The following is a 19,998-nucleotide window of genomic DNA, read 5'->3' as shown; positions in this document are numbered from 1 at the left end:
TAGTTAACTCAAAAGAAACGATCTTATAATAAACAAAATATATTTTAATGAGAAAGATTACTTGCGTTCACGTTGAGATTGGTGCTGCTGGAAATACATGTTTGTTCATCTTTTAGATCCTTCCTTTAGGTAAGAAGATATTGCTCTTTATACCATCTTTATAATGACTGAGGCTATTGTATGACCTCCATGGCCCATGCTTGTTACCGACAAAAGGATTCCCATGTGGCTTGTACCAGGAAGTCTCCCAAAGACCTTTGGAACTCCTCCCACTGACCCATCCACATACCTAGCATTTAACCCAGTAACTGCCAGACACTCCAACGTAGAGCTGGGCCATAGAGCTATATGGGCCATAGAGCTATATGGGTCAGAACAGTTACTGTTTTTGAGCCAGGTTTTGCCTTATCTGTACTTGTACCTTTGGTTTTGCCTAAGTGTAACAGCTTGCTTTTCTGCATATTAAATTTCATGTTATTGGATAGGGCTCATTATTCAAGTGGTGTGATCCTTTTGGATCCTGAATGTAAGGATCTGCCTCCGTGTCAGAACCACTTTTCTCTGGGGGGGGGGGAAGATCCATCTCATCTCTTTCCTAATTCTTTTTTTTATAACTTTTTATTGATTTTCTAATGTTACAATTATATCTTTGAAAAGCAACGTGGCGACTGAGTTACAATAATTCAATTACATACAAATGTTATTAGTACAAGTTTCCAACTATTTTGGCCAATATTTCCTTTCTTATTCCCTTAATATGTACTGTCTCTTATTTGAATTTGTATACTTCTTATTCTATCAATCAGATACATAATAACTTTCTTACATTTATCAATAATTTTTAGTTTATATATGTCTTAATTGTTTTAACATTCCATTTTTTAGACCATCAATAACCTAGTAAATTTTCCCAGCTTTAATTTCCCATTAATATCTAAGTTTAACATTTAATATTTATCATTTCCAAGTTTTAAATGACCCCAATTCCCTTTGTCACAGTTCCCTCCGACATCTGGTGTTCAGGATATATATCTTATCTATCTCAATTCTATATCAACAAATTGATAATGCAATATAATATTCTTATTTTCTTATAATTTCCAAATATCTTAAATTCAGTAACCAAAATTTCTTCCCATTTCAGCATTTAATACATCATCTCTCTTCTTCTTTATATCAACTTTCTCATATGTAAGCTAATAGTTTTCATTCTTACCACTACATCAAAACATGTTTAATTACATTTCATCAATCTTAACATATATATGTCTTAATCACCTTTATCTAACCTTTATAAGCAACTCAATATTCAAATTTAACTGTTAACATTTATACTTCTAGGTTTTAAATAGCCAAAAGTTTTCTTTATCGTCACTTCATAACAATATCTTGTATTCAAAATACACATCTTATCTACTTGAATATATTCTATTTTAAATCTCATAAATAGGTCAACACCCCGTTCTTCTTCAGTCTTATTCTAGCTTTTTTTCTTTGCCAGATCATCTTCCATGTCCGTGCTTCTGAGTCATCGAACAGTTCTTCTTGTATTATTATATGTGTTGTGTGGTGTTGAGAAAACCATCCAGTCACCATTTTTTTGAGAAGGCTAGCAGGTCTGGCAAATCTAAGAGGTTGTCTCTTTATTTCCCCCTCTTGACGTTGTTGTCCTGAACTATTTATCTTTTCTTCCATCTGTTCCTCTTCTTGATCTTCAGGTTCCTTCTGATTTATATAGCAGGTTTTTTCCTCCATCCATATTGTCAGAGTTTTTCTGAGTTTTCCATTGTCTGTACTTGTTGGGCAGTTAAATCTTCTGTCATAATATTTAATGGTTCCACTTTTTTTGTTGTGTTCTGTATAGTTGGTTTTTTAGTTGTAATCAAAATTTGAGTTTGCATATCTGAACTGCTTTCTCGTTTTTTTCTGAAAGCTCTCATTTCATCACCAGCTGTAAGAAGAGTTTGATAAATTGCTTTCAATGTAGCAAAAATTTGTTCCTGGTTTTCCTCCATAAGAAAAGTCTGTTCCTGATCCTCTTCCATAGTGATGAGTTAAATTAGAAGCTTTTACAGGTTTTTTCCAGTAATTAAAAAGCACAGCTAAGTCTCTCACAGCTGGTATTCAAGGTTGCATGAATCTTATCATGTTTTCTGGATTGTCAGCCAAATCTCTTTTAGAAAATAACAAATTCCAATTTCAGGTTTAGCCAAAAGATGTCAAACCATTGTTTAAAGATTTCCTTTGAGTCTCAAAGTTATTTTAATCCTTTCAGTTTTCCTTCTAATTTTATGAGGAAAAACTCAGATCCTCAATAAAAATAGAAAGTAAAAAATAGATAATAGAAAATCTTTTAGTCCACAAACTTTAGGAAATAAAATTCCAATTGGGATCCAATTATTTTTTCAACATTTTAAAATTCCCCTGGATATTCCATCACTGCTGTTTCTGGAGGGAGGGCTAAAATCCCCCTTCCCTCTCCACAGGGGGGAAAGTACTTTAGCAGCTTACGTAGGTAGAAAAAGGTAATTGTAATTTAAGAGAGGTAGATCTCACCCAGTCTCTTCCACGCTGCTTTAATGTTGCCTGATGGTGAGTGTGACTTCGGCTGTCCACAGCCTAGTGACTGGCCATATTGCTATGGCCGGTCTTTTGTCCGCCAGATTGGAGGGAACTCCAGCTCTAATGGGAGAGCTACCGCTCTCCCACAATCCAGCAAAAGCCCCTCCTTGCTGGTTGCCTCTACAGGGTGACTATTTGACCCTTTTAGGGCCCCGCAGCAATGCAAAACTGGATGAGGGAGCCAGAGCTCATCTCCCAAGCGTCCATGGCAGCCACGTCGGCAAACCGGAAGTCTCTTTCCTAATTCTTTCTTTCTGAGGGTTCTGCCATTCTCCTGAAGAGGAGGGGGAGGCTCTGTGGTATGTTACTCTACTTTGCTACAAGGTATCCTTTCTGCTGTTCCTGTATGCTGACTCTTTGAACTATCTCTCCCTTGATGTTACCTTGGAGATAGAAAGGAATGTGCCTGTGGACATCTGGCTTATCTCTTGCTGCAGAAGGGAAGGTTCAAAGACCCAACAACATCTTCACAAGCATGAGAAAGGACCCTGTTATCAGCTCCTTTTCCACAGAGAACTTAACACCTGGGGATTGGCCCATTCAAACTGACCTGATAAACTATTGGGGTGGGGTTTTGCTTGGGACTCTTTTCACCTATTGAACTGAGCAGGAAACCCTCAGATCCTGCCTATCATGCCTGCTATCAGCTTCTCCTAATAAAAGTTCCTTTTGGAAAGAAACTGTTCCAAGACTCCTGCTTTCTTGGGATGAGGTTTTGAAGTGGGCCCTGACATTAGGCAGGATCTGCAGTAATAGCCCAGAAAGAAGACCCTTACCAGAGGACTAAGCAAATTATGTTGGATTTCAGAAAGGAAAAGGAAGAACCTGCCATGGGGGGGGGAGATCTCCCACCTACCAGACCCCGGCTGATACAATTCTCAATCCTCGAGCTCATCAAACAAGGTAGTGGTCGTGGAATGTTGCCACAAGCCCAGGTAGTTGATGGGTATTGGGAAGAAGGAGGATTGGGAGAAGAAATGCAGGAAAGTGACACTGAGATGTGGCAGTCACTAATTGGGTTGGAAAGTTGAGATGGAGAGGTCAGTTCGCCTTAGTGAAGATGAGGACAACTGGCCACCCCATTCCAGCCAGTTCTTGGAGCAAGCTATCAACATGCTGAGAGTCGCCTTTGACTCTATGAAGGAGGAGAAAGCCGACCCGTGCTAGGGCACCATCAACCCAGGCTCAGTTGAAGGAATGGATGAAAGGGGGGGTTGAACCAGCAGTCCCAGGCCCTTCTACCAGCACCACAGAAGCAGCAGCCATCACTACAGCCACCGCCACCACCAGACAAGTCGCGCCAGCCAACGGAGATGGACACAGACACAGATGGAAGATGTCTATCTGAAATTTCCCGCTGCTGGGAATAAATTATTGCAGGGAGCCATGCCATCTGTGATTTTTCCTGACCCAGGTATTGAACTACATGGAGGAATACAGTTGTTACAGACTGGGGCCAAATACGGATTGTGCAAGTCGCCTTAGATGGCACCGCAGTGGACTGGGTACAGGATCTCTACAACGCCGATGCCCCACAACTGCAGAATTTCAATCAGTTCAAGGTAGCCCTCAGACGCAGATTTGAAGACCCCTTGGCTGATTGGAAAATGTGAGAATGTATCAAAACCGTAGTGGAGGGAAGAATTGCAGTGATTAAAATGAATGTCCTGCCAAAATTTCTCTTTTTATTTCAAATGTTACCTATTTTAAAGAATGAGGTTAATTTAAATGAATGGCAGAAAGGTATTAACAAATTTATTTGGGCAGGGAAAAAACCAAGGGTAAAGCTTAAAATTATGCAAGACTTCCGTGAGAGAGGTGGACTCAAGGTACCGAATCTGAAATTATATTATGATGCTGTGGCTTTAACACTAATTAGTGATTGGGTTAATTTAACAAATGTAGAAATACTCCATTTGGAGGGTTGGGATTTACTTTTTGGATGGCATGCCTATCTAATTTTTAATAAAAAAGTGGACCGGGTTTTTAAATCTCATATTATAAGGATTTCTTTACTTCGGGTTTGGAGGAAATATTATAAAAGTGATTTTAAAATACCATTATGGGCTATACCTTGGCATGCGATAGAGGGGATAAGGAGAGGAGTTAAGATGGATAGGGTTTCTTATACACAACTACTTAGATGGGATGGTCAAAATTGGCAGTTAAAATCTTTGGAAGATTTAGTATATGAAAATATTACCTATTCATGGTTTCAGTATAGACAAATAGTGGATAGATGGAAGATGGATCGTAATACGGGCTTGCTTAGAGAAGATGAAAATCTTTTTAAACAAGTAAAAGATCAAAGGCGAACCCATATTAAGAGAATTTATGGGGTTCTAGTAGAACTGGATTCAGAATCAGAACTAATCAAAGATTGTATGATTAAATGGGCACAAAATTTTGGTGAACCAGTTCTACTGGATACCTGGGAAACTATCTGGGTGAGGAATGTTAAATTTACACAAGCCCAGAACTTAAGGGAGAATTTTTACAAAATGTTTTATAGATGGCACCTTGATCCACAAAAAATGTCTCTTATGTATCCTGACCTACAGCCTAAATGTTGGAGATGTGGTTGTTTGGATGCTACTTATTATCATATTTGGTGGTCGTGTAAAAATATAAAAGTCTTTTGGATTAAGATATGGTGGAATATTCAAAGAATTTTTAGAAAGAGGGTAAAATTTACCCCACAATTGTTTTTGTTAGGTATTGTTACTGATTGTGATGCTAAGGAAGTTATATTGATGTTAAATTTGATTACGGCCGCTAGGCTGTTAGTAGGGCAATATTGGAAGAATATTAGTAGGGCAATATTGGAATCTTTGCCTACCTTGCAAGAGTGGTTTTTTAAAGTTTCTTATTTGGCGGAAATGGCAAAGATTTCGGTTTTCTTAAAGGAGCAATCGCAAGAGAAATTCTTTGCGGTATGGGAAAAATGGATAAATTTTATACAATATAAATTGGATATAAAAATATCATTTAGCTTTTTAATAACTTGTATATAAACTTTAATATTTTATAGATTGTACTTTTTTATATATCTCTTTTCTTCTTTCTCTTTTTTTTATTATCTCTTTTTTTAAGTACTTTTTCTTTTTAATACTTATGCTTTTTTCTTACATATATTTTATTGTTAATTACTTTATAAGTTGTTTATGTAAGGTATTTAGATATATTTATGATTTATACTTTTTCAATTTTTTTAAGATTCTTAAAAATTTTAATTAAGCCTATATTCAGCTCTGGGAAGGTCGGGGGGGATGGAGAGGGAGGGTTGGGGTGGGTGGGTTAGGGTTGTTTTTTTGTTTTTTGCTTTTTGTAAAAATATTTAAAAATTTTCAAAAAAAAAAAAAACCGTAGTGAAATATACCCAAGTTCTGAGCCATGGCCAGGAAGTTGAACTGGCTGAAAGATATATTGATCGAACATTTCAAGGATGGCCTGAACTACGACCTGTACAATGCCTGCATCCATCAAGGGGACCTGGACTGACTCCAAGAATGGTATGTTCTAGCTGAGGAAGCAGAGACTGATGAGGCCAAAAGACAATGACGTGGAGGGAGATCTTGGGGGAACTCACCAGCAGAGCAACCCCATGAACCAACAAAGCAAGCACCAGCCACCCAGAGAATGATAGGATGCTTCAAATGCAGGAAGGAAGGACATTGCACCACTGAGTGCTGCTCATGCACTCCCATCCATAAACCTGACTGAGCCCCGGCCGGGAATCCCGGAAAGACCCTGATAAAGCTGAAGGAGATGGCAATGAAAAGTGTGGAGGTTGCTGAGTTCCCCACCCCATCCAAACAAGGGAAGGGAACTCCGACACCACCAAGAGAGACAACTCTGAGGATGAACCCCTCATAAGTAGACCATTGCGCCCCTCACCAGAACTGTAGAACTGTTTAGCCCCAGAATGCCAGAGAGGGTGGCACTCAGAGCATTAATAGACTCTGGCTGCACTCGTTGCTTCATAAGCCCAACGTTAGTGGGGAACTTAGGAATGCCGGTGAGTAGGCTGAAGAAATTGATCTCATTTTGTCAATTAGATGGGTCCATTGCAGGGGGGACATCAGCCACACTTGCCACACTGCCCATCCAGCTCACCATAGGGGATCACAAAGAGACTATAACTGTAAGGACCCACTTCAATCCCACATCTTCAGAAAGCAGAACTCTTGGAAACAATTTCTTCCAACAGGAACTTTTATTAAGAGTAGTTGATAGCAGGCATAATAGACAGGATCTGAGGGATTCCCTTACAGATCAATATTTTAAAGTGTCCCTAAGCAAACCCTGCCCCACAGTTCATCCGGCCAGTTTAGACCGGCAAATCCCCAGGTGTTAAATCCATCGATGGGAAAGGAAAGATAACATCAGTCCAGCTCCGTTTGTGCACGATCATTCCACAGCTCTTCACACCTCATTTTGAGGATGGAGAAATAAACCAGGTCCCGGAGGTTTGTATCTCTCCGCCCCTTTTTCCTAGCTGCCCAGTTAGGGAGGAGAAGTTCAGAGGGATGCATAGTATACGAGGCAATTTGTTACATTATAATGGGTAGCAGACATGAAGGCGAATAAACAAAAGGTTACATTGTAGTGAATAGAGGAAGTGAAAGCAATAAACATGCATGCATATCCCCCCTCCCCCTTGGAAGTATGGTAGAATCCAGGGAAAGGTGAAAATTGGTTTTAGATCAGAGGGGATAGATAGAAAGGAAATATAACTGGATTCTGACATCCTGCCCCCCTTAAAAATAAGAGAGATCCACCTGTAGAGAAAACAAAACAGGTATAAAAGTTAGTCTGGTTTGTTGGGATATTCTGTATGAAACTTCTTTAGCAGTTTCAGAGCTCTGACATGACATTTATGGACCAATAAATGGAGGGAAGGTGTTTCCATGCTACTAGGTATTGAGTTGCCCAATAATAGTTCCTAGAGTCTAGGATTTCCTTTATCTCGAAATGTTGTTCTCCTTCAACCGTGATTGGAGTTGGTGATTGGGGGGGAATTTTTGGCTGTAAGGGTGACTGTTGTTCTCTTTTCAGCAAGCTGCAGTGAAAAATTGGGTATATTTGCCTGAGATTTTTGGGTAGTTTTAATTCTACTGTTACTGGATTTATGATTCTTTTAATTGGAAAAGGTCCTATATATTTTGGCCCCAGTTTTTTACAGGGTTGTAAGTATTTTAGGTATTTTGTAGACAAATATACCATTTCTCCTACAGTATAGGTTCAACTCTTTTTTTACCCGCTTGTGCTTTGTATGCTTGCCTAGTTTCGTCTAAGGCTTTTCTAACTATTGGCCAGGTGTTTTGTAATTGTGCTATCCATTCTTTCAGTGATGGGATTGCTGGTTCATTTGGGATTAGTTCTGGCATAGGGTTGAAACTTTGACTGGTGGCTATTTGAAAAGGAGCGTAGCCCGTGCTGGAGTGGACTGCGTTATTGTAAGCAACTTCTGCAAAAGGGAGTAGGTCTGTCCAAGTCATTTCCTGGAAATTAATAAAGCATCTTAAGTATTGCTCAAGTACTGAGTTCAAGTGTTCTGATTGGTCGTTACACTGAGGATTATGACTAGATGACAGTCCCTGAGTGGTTCCTAAGAGGGATAAAAATTCCTTCCAAAATGCTGACGTAAATTGCACTCCCCTATCAGATATGGTGCATTGGGGTGCCCCATGCAGTCTGTAAATGTGCTGCACAAAATGTTTCGCTAAGTTTTTTGTGGTGGGAATCTTTTGACAAGGGATAAAGTGCACCTGTTTGGAAAACAAGCCCATAACCATCAGATGACAGTGTTTCCATTGCTTTCTGGTAATTCCACTATAAAATCCATGGCTATTTCCTTCTAGGGAGCTGAGGGATTCACCACTGGTTGTAACAGTCTGGGCGATTTCTCTTGCAACCTCTTAGCAGTTGCACACATTGGGCAGCTGGCTACATAACTTTCTATGTCCTTTTTCATGGGTGGCCACCAAAATTGCCTTTTAATTAAATGTAATGTTTTTACAAATCCAAAATGGCCTGCTGATTTTGTGTCATGGCCTAGCTGCATGAACATGACCCTCTGGGTGACTGGTATATATAACTTTTCCCTCACCCATGGAAACTCTGTTTCCAAAGTTTTCCGGAATTCGATTCCGGTTTGGCTATCCAGCTGCAGCTTTATTTTAGCTTGGGCTCTGGTGGTTCTGGCACTGCGAGTTGTGGGTCCGGCATAAGTGGTTTAGAATTGGTGGCTCGCATGCTGTTATATTGGGGCATGAGAGACAGTGCATCTGCAGGAAGTTTCCCCCCCCCCCAGCAAGTGCTTGAGTGTGAAATTGAATTGGTGAAAATGCTGGGACCAGCAAGCTTGCTTGGCAGTGAGGTTCCTGGGTGTTTTCAAGGCTTCCAGATTTTTGTGTTCTATTCATACCTGAAAAGGGATTTTATTTCCTTCAAGGAACTGGCGCCACGTAAATAATGACCAACACACCCCGTATACCTCTTTTTCCCACACGGGCCAGCGCTGTTCCATTTTGGTTAGTTTCTTGGATGTATATGCGCAGGGTTGCAATACCCCTTCATCATTTTCTTGTAATAATACAGCCCCCACTGCCACATCACTTGCATCTGCCTGTATTATGAAGGATTTATCTGTGACTGGATGCCTCAGTACACGTTCGGCAGAAAAAAGTCTCTTTAATCTCTTAAATGCCGGTTGGCATTGCATTGTCCATTTTAGTGGCTGGCTAGGTTTCACTGAGGATTCTCCCTTCATTTTTAGTAAGTTCGTGAGGGGCAGGGCTATTTGGGCAAATGAGGGGATGAATTGGCGGTAAAAGTTTGCGAAACCCAGGAAACTTTGCAACTGCTTCCTTGTGCGAGGTGGTGCCCATTCTAGTACTGCTCTGGCCTTCTTGGGGTCCATTTCAGTGCCCTGTGGGGATATGCGATAACCCAGGTAGTCTATTCTTTCCTGGTGGAATTCGCATTTCAATAATTTGGCATATAGTGGGCAACTCGCAGTTTCTTTAAAATTACTCTGACTAGGTTGATATGTTCCTCTTTGGATTTGGTGAAAATAAGGATGTCATCTAAATAAACCAGTACACCCTTAAATAGGTGCTCCCTTAGTACCTCGTTGATTAATTGCATAAATACTGCGGGGGGTCCTTGTAGTCCAAATGGCAAAACTTTGAATTGGTAGCATCCCATTGGGCAATTAAATGCGGTTTTCCATTCATCCTCTTCCTTACTTCTAATGCGGTAATACGTTTCCCTTAGATCTAGTTTAGTGAAAATTCTTCCTTTCGAGAGGTGGGATACATGTCCTTCATGAGCGGTAGGGGGTATAGGTTGCTTTCACTGATTGCATTCAATAGGCGGTAGTCTACACACAAGCGTAAAGAGCCGTCCTTCTCTCTAAAGAGGACCGGGGCAGCCGCTTTAGGCTTGGCAGGTTCAATGAATCCCCTTTCTAGGTTTTTATTTATGAATCTTTCCATTTCCTCCTTCTCCTTTGGGCTCATGGAGTATAATCTGGCCTTTGGGAGTTTTGCTCCAGGCTTGAATTCTATGGCACAGTCCATGGGTCAGTGGGGGAGAAGCTCATCTGCCCTCTCCTTGCTGAAAGCTTCAGCAAGATCTCTATATTCCTCTGATATTTCTGGTAGCCCCTTTTTCCGTTCTTAATTTTGGTAGGTCCCCTTGGGGTTTTAAGTCCATAGGGTTCCCTTTTGGGAAATTGATTTCTGCCATCCTCCAATTTACCCAGGGGTTCCATTTCTTTAACCATTCCAGCCCTAGGATCATTGGGCATTCCATGCCTGTGGTCATTACACATGTTATGTCTTCCTCATGGTTCCCCAGGGATAGGTGGACTGATAAAGTGTCTAGGGTGGCTGGCACCCCCTGCTATGGACCCATCTAACTAGCCAAATGAGATTGGTTGTTTCAGCCTCCGCACCGGAATGCCCAAGTTCCCCACTAGCATCAGGCTAATGAGGCAATGGGTGTAGCCAGAGTCTATTAAGGCTTTCACTTTGACAGCTTCGGGCATGGAGGGAGCTAATATAGTCACTGTCTTGAGGATGGGTCCACTTACCAGGGGTTCACTCTCTGAGCTGTCGTCCAAGGTGTCCGCTGGCCCTGCAGTGTAGGTCGGAGTTCCCTCCTCCCATTTGGCAGGGGTTGGCGACTCCACAGCAACTATCACCCTCATGGTGGGTTCATTTGGCTTGGCTGGGAACTTTCCTGATTTCTTGGACGTTGATCGGTCTGAGTTGCACTGAGGGGTTTTCGAGCAGCATTCTACGGTGCAATGCCCATTGATTTCTTGGCTGTAGCCGGTGGTTTTGCTGGATCGCGCGTCGGCTCAGGAGGCGAGCAGCCTCATGGTTTTCCTAGGCAGTGCCTCTTCAGTAGGTCGATCTCTGCTTCCTCTGCCAGGATGTACCATTCATCGAATTGATGTAGGTCCCCTCAAGGCCGGCAAGTATCATAGCAAGTAATTTAGGCTGTCTGTGAAATGGCTAAGGAGGATGTCTTCCGGCCAGTTCAGCTTGCTGGCACTGGTCCGGAATTCTTGTGTATATTTGGCTCCCGGGCGTCTGCCTTGCCTCACCATTTTGATTCTCTCACAAGCTTTGCAATCAACCAGGGGGTCATCGAATCACCTTCTCAGAGAGGACATGAAACAGTTGAAGTCGTTGAGCTTTGGGGGATTGGACTCATGCAGGTTCACCATCCAGTCTGTAGCTGGTCCACCCAGAGCGGATTGCACGATACAGATATGGGCTTTGTCGCTGGGGATGTCCCATCCATATTCTTCCATGTAGCTGAGGACTTGGGTTAGGAAGACCCCCAAGCATGATGGCTCCCCCCCCCCTGAATTTCGAATCCAGCAGCGGGAATCTCTGAATGGATTGGTGTCTTCGCCATCGGTGGTATTGTCTTCCATCTGCGGGTCGGCGGGGAGTGGGGGCTGCTGAGGTGGTAGCTGCTGGTTCAGCGGATGTTCCCAGGGCTACAGGTTCTGATTCTCCCTCAGTGTCTCTCCAGCTGCAGTTCCAGGTGCTAGTGTGGCCACAGGACTCAGATTTCTCCTCCCCTAGAGAGCTGAGGGTTCTTTTCATCAGGTCAATAGCTTTCTCTAGGATCCAGTTCTAGTGTTGTGCACAACTTCCTTCCTTTTCGCTAACATGCAGGGATTTCTCCATCTCCTGCTTCCATTTGGGTTGGTGGTTGCCCTGTCTCAGGGTCACCTTTCTTGATCTCTTTTCCCACTTGTCATTCTTTCCAATGCCCATTGACCACTGAGGTTTGTGGTTGTGCATCTCCACCACCTCTTCTTCTGAGGAGTATGACATTTCAGATCTTGACAACTGGCAGGATCCCAGTTGGAGGGAAGGCTCCCATTCCATGGGGTTTTCTTCCTTCCCTGTCTCGTCATCCGACATGGTAATTTTTGCAAAGTCCTCCAGTAAGGTTCTTCCTTCCAAGTTGACTATTACTGCAGATCCTGTCTAATGTAAGGACCCACTTCAATCCCACATCTTAAGAAAGCAGAACTCTTGGAAACAATTTCTTCCAACAGGAACTTTTATTAAGAGTAATTGATAGCAGGGCATAATAGACAGGATCTGAGGGATTCCCTTACAGATTGATATTTTAAAGTGTCCCTAAGCAAACCCCACCCCATAGTTTATTTGTCCGATTCAGACCAGCAAATCCCCAGGTGTTAAGTCCATCAATGGGAAAGGAAAGATAACATCAGTCCAGTTCTGTTTGTGCACGATCATTCCACAGCTCTTCACACCTCATTTTGAGGACAGAGAAATAAATCAGGTCCCAGATGTTTGCATCTCTCCCCCCCTTTTTCCTAGCTGCCCGGTTAGGGAGGAGAAGTTCAGAGGGATGCATAGTATATGAGGCAATTTGTTACATTGTAATGGGTAGCAGACATGAAGGTGAATGAACAAAAGGTTATGCTATAGTGAATAGAGGAAGTGAAAGCAATAAACCCGCATGAATATCCCCCCTCCCCCTTGGGAGTATGGGAGAATCCAGGGAAAGATGAGAATTGGTTTTAGATCAGAGGGGATAGATAGAAAGGAAATATAACTGGATTCTGACAATAACATTTGTAGTTACTCCTGTCATGGAGTGCCCCCTTATTCTGGGCATGGCATGGCTAGCCAAATGGAACCTGCAGGTGGACTGGGGGCTGGGAGAACTCAAATTCCTAGACGGAAATACCAAAAGAACCCCAAGCTCAGCCCTGAAACAGGGGAAGTCCCTTCAAAAGAACAGCGGCGGGGGGAGGAGTTACAAGACATCCCAGAGGACTACAGGGACTTACCTGAAGTGTTCAGCTTGGAGAAATCTGATGAATTGCCCTCCCCCGCTGGCCCATGGACTGCTCAATCGAGATCCTCCCAGGGGCGAAATTACCCAAGCCAAAACTATATTCCATTAGCCCACAGGAGCTTGAGGAAATGCAAAAGTTCATAGAAAAAAATCTGGAAAGGGGTTTCATCCAGCTGGCGAAACCCAAGACCGCAGCTCCAGTTTTATTCCAAGAAAAGAAAGATGTCACTCTTTGCCTCTGCGTGTACTATAGATCTCTGAACGCAGTGAGCGAGAGTAATCTATACCCTCTTCCTCTCATGAAGGACATGCTAGCACACCTATCGAAAGGAAAAATCTTTTCGAAACTGGACTTGAGAGAGGCGTATTACCAGATTAGAATTAAAGAAGGAGTTGAGTGGAAAACTGCGTTCAATTGCCCCTTAGGGTGTTACCAATTCAGGGTTTTATCCTTTGGCCTTCAAGGGCCACCCGCAGTATTCATGCATTTAATCAATGACATGCTCTGAGAGCACCTATATAAGGGGATGCTTGTTTACCTGGACGGTATCGTGATATTCACTGAAACAAAAGAGAAACATGTAAAGCTAGTCAGAACCATGCTTTAAAAACTCCAGGCAGGAAAAAATTGACTACCTGAGGTATTACATGTCGCCAAGTGGCATAGAAATGAACCCTGAAAAAGTCTGAGCTGTACTAGAATGGGCTCCACTCTGCACCAGGAAGCAATTGCAAAGTTTCCTTGGATTTGCTAACTTTTACCGGCAACTCAAACCCTCCTTTGCACAGATCACACTACCAATTACTAACTTGTTAAAGACAAAAGGGGAGGGAAACCCCAAACCGAGTCAGCCATTGAAATGGACAGGAGAATGTCAAACCACATTTGAAAGGTTAAAAAGACTATTTTCTTCAGAACCAATTCTAAGGCACCCTGACACCGAAAAACCTTTTGTAATTCAGGCTGATGCTAGTGATGTGGCTGTGGGGGCAGTAATATTACAAGAGAATGACGAAGGGAAATTGCAGCCTTGCACATACACATCAAGGAAACTCATAGAGATAGAACAAAGGTGGATAGTTTGGGAGAAGGAGGCTTATGTAGTTTGATGGGCACTTCTGACCTGGCAGCACTTCTTGGAAGGGAACAAAATTCCTTTTCAAGTATGGACCGACCACAAAAACCTGGAAGCACTAAAAACACCCAGGAAACTGATCTCTAAGCAAGTGAGATGGTTGCAATATTTCCACTGGTTTAATTTCACTCTAAAGCACTTGCCAGGGAAAAAAAATTCCTAGTGCATTATCCAGACTGCCCCAGTACAATAGCCATCAAACAGAAATAACAGACACACTTATGCCAACAAAGCAACTAGCAGCACAAGTCAGAAAGGAATGTTAGAAAGGAATGTGCCTCCAGATATCTGGCTTATCTCTCACTGCAGAAGGGAAGGTTCAATGACCCAACAACATCTTCACAATCATGGGAAAATATCCCGTTATCAGCTCCTTTCCCACAGCAAACTTAATACCTGGGGATTGGCCCATTCAAACTGACCGAATGAATTATTGGGGTGGGGTTTTGCTTGGGACTCTTTTCACCTATTGATATGAGCAGGAAACCCTCAGATCCTGCCTATCATGCCTGCTATCAGTTTCTCCTAATAAAAATTCCTTTTGGAATGAAACTGTTCCAAGAGTCCTGCTTTCTTGGGATGAGGTTTTGAAGTGGGCCCTGACACTCCGTTTCTCTACCAAGAAAGCAACACTCTTGAAACTGGCATCATTTTGAAAGGAACTTTTATTGGCAGGTACAGAAAGCAGGAAAGCTAAGCAGGATCTGAGGACATCTTGCCCAAATCAATAGGTTAAACCCACAAAACAATAACCTTACCCCAACTGTCCATCCAGTTGGTTCAAACAGGCCAATCCACAGGTGACATCAAGCCGTGGGAAAGCAACTGATAAGGTGCCCTCTCAAGGTTGTTAGGTCTTCTCTAGTTCCTCCATGCATGCTGAGATAAGGCAGATGGCCCCAAGGCATTCCTTTCACACCCCATCAAGGATACATGCACTACAAGCCCCCGGCTACTCCTCTCTCCCCATAGAAGAATGGCAGAACCCAAATCACCTAACCCCAGAGAATATGCATGATTAATAGTTGAGGATTCTGACACGCCGCCCCCCTAAAAAAATAAGAAGTACACCTGGAGATAGAGAAAATAACAAAGAGGGAAAGAGTTGAAACAACAATGTTAGTCAGGTTTATCCGGGTAACAGACATGGATTTATTTTAGCAGTATGGGAGCCCTGACATGCTTTTTATGCACCCACACATTTTGTGACAGTGGGAGGTCTTTCCATGCCACCAAGTATTGGGTTGACCCATGATGTTACCTGGAGTCTAATATCTTCCCTTCCACCATAATGGGTTGGAGGGGAGCTTCTGCTGGCCTTTGAGTCCTTTATGGGTCTTGGATATGTTTCTTATATCTCCTACCTTGTAACTGAGTTTTCCATCCTTCCCATCACTCTCTACCTCATTATGTTTTTCTTTTTTTCTTTCTTTTTTCTTTTTACTCCCTACCTCCTTATATGACTGGTTATCTAGCGGGTTTTGCTTGGAATTAGGTTCTAAAGATTGTGAAAATCCACCCCTCAATTTTAGTTTAAAGCCCTTCTGATAAGATGAGCCAATCATTTTCTGAATATTTTATTTATTTATTTTAATGGGTTATTGCTTCAAACATTTGTGAGCTGCCAATACAACCTCCATTTTAGCATATTCATGTAGAAAGTAAGATTTCTTATTTTCAGAAGACATTTTCTAATCAGAAAATATTTTCATTTATGCAGTTCAAATACTTATCACTTGCAGAATTATAATTCAGGAATTACTTACCCTTTGACTACATAAACTAGTCTCAAGTTGTCCAAATTAGAAAGAGTTAGAGAAAGATGTTGTTTCTTACCAAAAGAAGAAAAACAATTTTCAATGTGATATATTGGAATAAATAGCACAATATGAATTATTTTAAGAGGGACTCATCCTCTCTTTCAAGTTCAACATTTTTCAAAACAATATTGCACTTGTACAATATTATTAACATTAGTTGCTCTTTCCAGAAAGCAGCTGTAGACACAGGTTGACATTGGCCTGAGTAGCTGCTTCAAAGTAGACAAGTTCCACATAGGGTCTCCATGATTCTGCTGATTCCAATGTCTGGGTGAGCTCTTCAGGTTTTCCTTTAAGGTTTTTGGAGATGCCTTTGGGACCAAAAACAAATGAGCAATCTGATACAGTGATGAGAGTAAGGAGGTTTATTAAAAATAAAAATATGTAGTTTCCTACATGGTGGGATTATGCAATTTGAAGAAAACCAGACTATAGAGATTGTGAAACACATGCAAACAAAGATGCCATTTTAAAAAGACAAACAGTGACAGGATATTCCCCTTGGCAATCCTTCAGTGAGATTTTGCTTTTGATTGCTTTTATTTACCAAAATCTCCAAATGTTTTGCATCATCCAGTTACAGCTCAGTGTGATAATCTGTTTTGACCATAAAAGTCTTTAATATGGCTGGGACTGAAACCCAGGATTTGACCAAATAGCCAACTTTCACTGACCAAAAGCTATCTGATATTTGCTTACTTTCATCACCCAGTTCACTTCATTCTTCTAAATTAAATCAGATGGAGAGAAATTCTTTATTTATTTATATATATTAAATGTTTATGGCTGATTAACTCATAATGTCTCTGAATAGTGTACAGTATTTAAACAGTCAGAAACATTAATGGTATAATTAGGTAGAAATTTCCAAGAGTATCAAGCCAATCTCTAAAACAACTACCCCATTAAATGTGCTGGGTACTTAACCAGATTATAATTATTTGCTGTTTCTTGTGCTGCCTTTTTGGTACTTGGCAACATTTTCTAGATGACATATTCCCAGTTAATAGGGGGGAAAAGAGGGGGGCATTGCCTGAAGATTCATATATCATGGTTCTGACAGATGAAACTCTTCAAAGAACTCTGAGGCATTGTTTACCTTAAAGAATCTTTATTTGAGCAGCATAGCATTGGCACATGCATAAGCGAAGCCAAAATCTGGATTCCCCTCCCCTTAGCACATAGTATCAAAACACAATTCCCTCCTCTAATTAGCAGTCATAAATCACATTCTGGGCAGCAGAGGTCATACACCCAGCCTGGCCCTCAAGCACCCACAGCACCAAGCCCAGCCCCACTACCCAAGGGGGTGCCCAGCTGCACTTACCTCCTCCTCAAGGCTGCTGCTGCTGTGCTTGCTCTCCTTAGCCAGGTTGCTCATGGTGGGTATGAGGGCAAAGTCAGAGGGAGGCCCATTCCCTATCCATGGGAGGAGATCTGGCTTTGTATCCAAAGCTTCCTTAGCAATATGATGGGAGACCCCAGGATAGGCCAGGAGGAGGGGACAAGGGGATGGTGAAAGGGTAGCAGGGCAGGATTAAGGCAGGACTTCCCTCAGACCCTCCCTCTCCTTCCTTCCTTCCTTCCTTCCTTCCTTCCTTCCTTCCTTCCTTCCTTCCTTCCTTCCTTCCTTCCATCCATCCTTCCTTCCTAAGAACAGAGTGGTGGGAAAATATTTGAGATGAGGGAGGGAGAAAAACAGGCAAGAAACGCTGCTGGGGAGGTGTCACCCTTCGTGAGGAATGAAGAAATGCACCATCACCTGGAAGTGGTCAACACATGGCCCTCGCCTACTTACATATCTGGCTTGGTGGGCTTTGGGGGAGGGGACACCATGAGCAACATGAGAGTCGATGTTACCTGCCCAATGCTGTCCAGCCCCCAGCCTGCCTGGTTTCAGCAGGCAGTGAGGCACTCTCCTCACAGCGCCGAGAGTCTGAGCCAGGCAGCACGAATCTGAAAAGAAGCGTGATGCTACCCAGCCCCCAGCCTGCCTGGTTTCGGCAGGCAGCGGGGCGATCTCCTCACAGCGCCGAGAGACTGAGCCGGGCAGTACGAAGCTCGTCAGCTTTGCATCTTGCTGCCTGCTGAAATCAGGCAGGCTGGGGGCTGAGCGGCGACGTGCTTCTTTTTGGATTTGCGCCATCTGGCTCAACCTCTTGGTGCTGTGAGGACAGCATCCCACTGCCTGCTGAAACCCCTCCACCATCAAGTCGGATGTGTGAAGTAGGCAAGGGCCATTTGCTGGCCACTTCCAGGTGAGGTGCATTTCTTCATTCCTCACAAAGGGTGACACCTCCCCAGTGCACACCCAGGGGGCGGGGCCAACACAGCAGGTGCTGGTTCCTTGCAGTTTCCAGACGGCCTTGTGGAGCTAAGACTGAATGCGTTTCAGCATAGATGGTCACTACAAAGTTGTACATTGGCTTCCGGGCAGCCTGGGCTGGGGCCAAGGCAGCAGGGGCCATTCCCTCAATGTTTCCAGGATGGCTTCGCAGGCCACATGAAACCACGTCAAGGGCCTCATCTGGCCTCCAGGCCTTGTGTTTGACATGTCTGTTCTAGATTGAGATGCAGGGTGGTTAAGCAGTGAAGGTACTGGACTAGGAGTGGGCAGATCCAGATTTGAGACTCCACTTAACCATAGAATGCTTTTGAGTCAGACATTATCTCTTGACCAACCTTCCTCACAAAATTATTACTGTGGGGAAAAACTGGAAGAAGATGCATTATCAGTGCCACTTTGAGTTCCTGAATGAAAGACAGGATATAGTAAAAATAAATAAATATCATGAAACCCAGCAGGGGCATCTGTAAAGTATGATTTAAAAGGTCAAGATGGTGGCCACCATGAAGGGGTCAAAGCCTCAGTTCTTAACTAAAAAAAAAATCTGGAAACCTGATTTTCATATTTCTAGTTTCCAAAGGGCATATGGCACAGTTTCAGTTGCTCATGTAGGAAGTGGCTGTTTTATTGAAGGAAAAGATTTTTTTTTTCCTACGCAGGAGTGCTAAATGCTTTATGTTAAAAACATTTTAAATGATATTGCAAAATAATCAGTGCCTGAAGATTTAGAGTATTTTGCTTTCACGCTGTGCTTTCGTTTATAAGATGCTAGTATGCTAAAAAAAGCAAGTTCTCTTTTTAATCAGATTCAATGCATTTAATTCTAGCATTCCTCAATCTAAGACAGAACCTTATGGTACCCCACAGCTTCCTTCCTTCCATGTATATATAGTATCAGTAAGGACTACTTGTTGAGTATGATTTGTCAGCCAGTTACAAATCTATCTATCTAGTGGTGCTGTTTATCTCACATTTTTCTAGCTTACCAAGAAGTAGGTTGTGGTCTACTTTGTCAAATGTCTTGCTGAAGTCTAAATATACTATGTCCACAGCATTTTGCTAGTTTACTAGTTTAATCCATCAGAGCCCAGTGATTTATATTCATCAAAGTCAAACAGGTATTCTCTTACTATTTTCTTACTTATTTTAATTTTTATTTCTAGTCTGTTTTTTATATGTAGTTATGTTTTTGGTAGGTTGGGCTATAGTTTCTTTTTTCATGAAGACTGATGCAAAGAATCAATTAAACAGCTCTGCTTTCTCTCTACAGCCTGTTACTTTCTTGCCATCTTCTTTCTTTCGTAGTCCAGCTGTTTCCTTGACTTTTTTCTTATTATTCATATGTTGAAAGACATTTTTTTAATTATCTTTGACTTCTTTTGCAAGTCTTTGTTCATTCTGAGTCTTTGTTTTCCTGACTTCACCTTTGCAGATTCAGGCTATCTCCTGATATTCTGCCTTAGTTATGTATCCCTCTTTCCATTTTTTGTACTTTCCTTTTTGTCTTTCAGTTTATCAGAGAGATCTTTGTGCAACCATGCTCTAGCTGGCAGAGACCTTTATCATGCCCAGGATCCAACTTATTCCTAAAGAATACCAGGATCTAGCTGATGTGTTCAGTGAGAAGGAATGTGACGTGCCCCCCCCCCTCACCGAGCTACTGACTATGCGATAGAAATATTGCAGGGAGCTAAACTCCCAAAGCCAA

General features: G+C 42.3%; 1 protein-coding gene across 7 annotated transcripts in view; it reads left to right on the top strand.

Moving 5' to 3' along the window:
- Window positions 1-19,998, top strand: part of C1QTNF7 (C1q and TNF related 7) — a 146,718-nt gene that overhangs the window by 15,138 nt on the left and 111,582 nt on the right. Inside the window, exon 1 of one of the 7 annotated variants that reach the window (XM_039343489.1) lies at window positions 3,506-3,525. The exons of the other annotated variants lie outside the window; for them this stretch is intronic. The gene's annotated coding sequence lies outside the window, so the exon portion shown is untranslated. Of the gene's footprint in view, window positions 1-3,505; window positions 3,526-19,998 lie in introns of those variants that run through there. 7 annotated transcript variants of the gene reach the window in all.

The sequence above is a fragment of the Crotalus tigris genome, unplaced genomic scaffold (genome assembly GCF_016545835.1).
Source record: "Crotalus tigris isolate CLP2741 ecotype Arizona unplaced genomic scaffold, ASM1654583v1 scf7180000017855.1216408, whole genome shotgun sequence".
In the NCBI taxonomy this organism is placed as follows: Eukaryota; Metazoa; Chordata; class Lepidosauria; order Squamata; family Viperidae; genus Crotalus; species Crotalus tigris.
The sequence above is the reverse complement of the archived record's forward strand: the minus strand, read 5'-3'. Positions and strand labels throughout refer to the sequence as shown.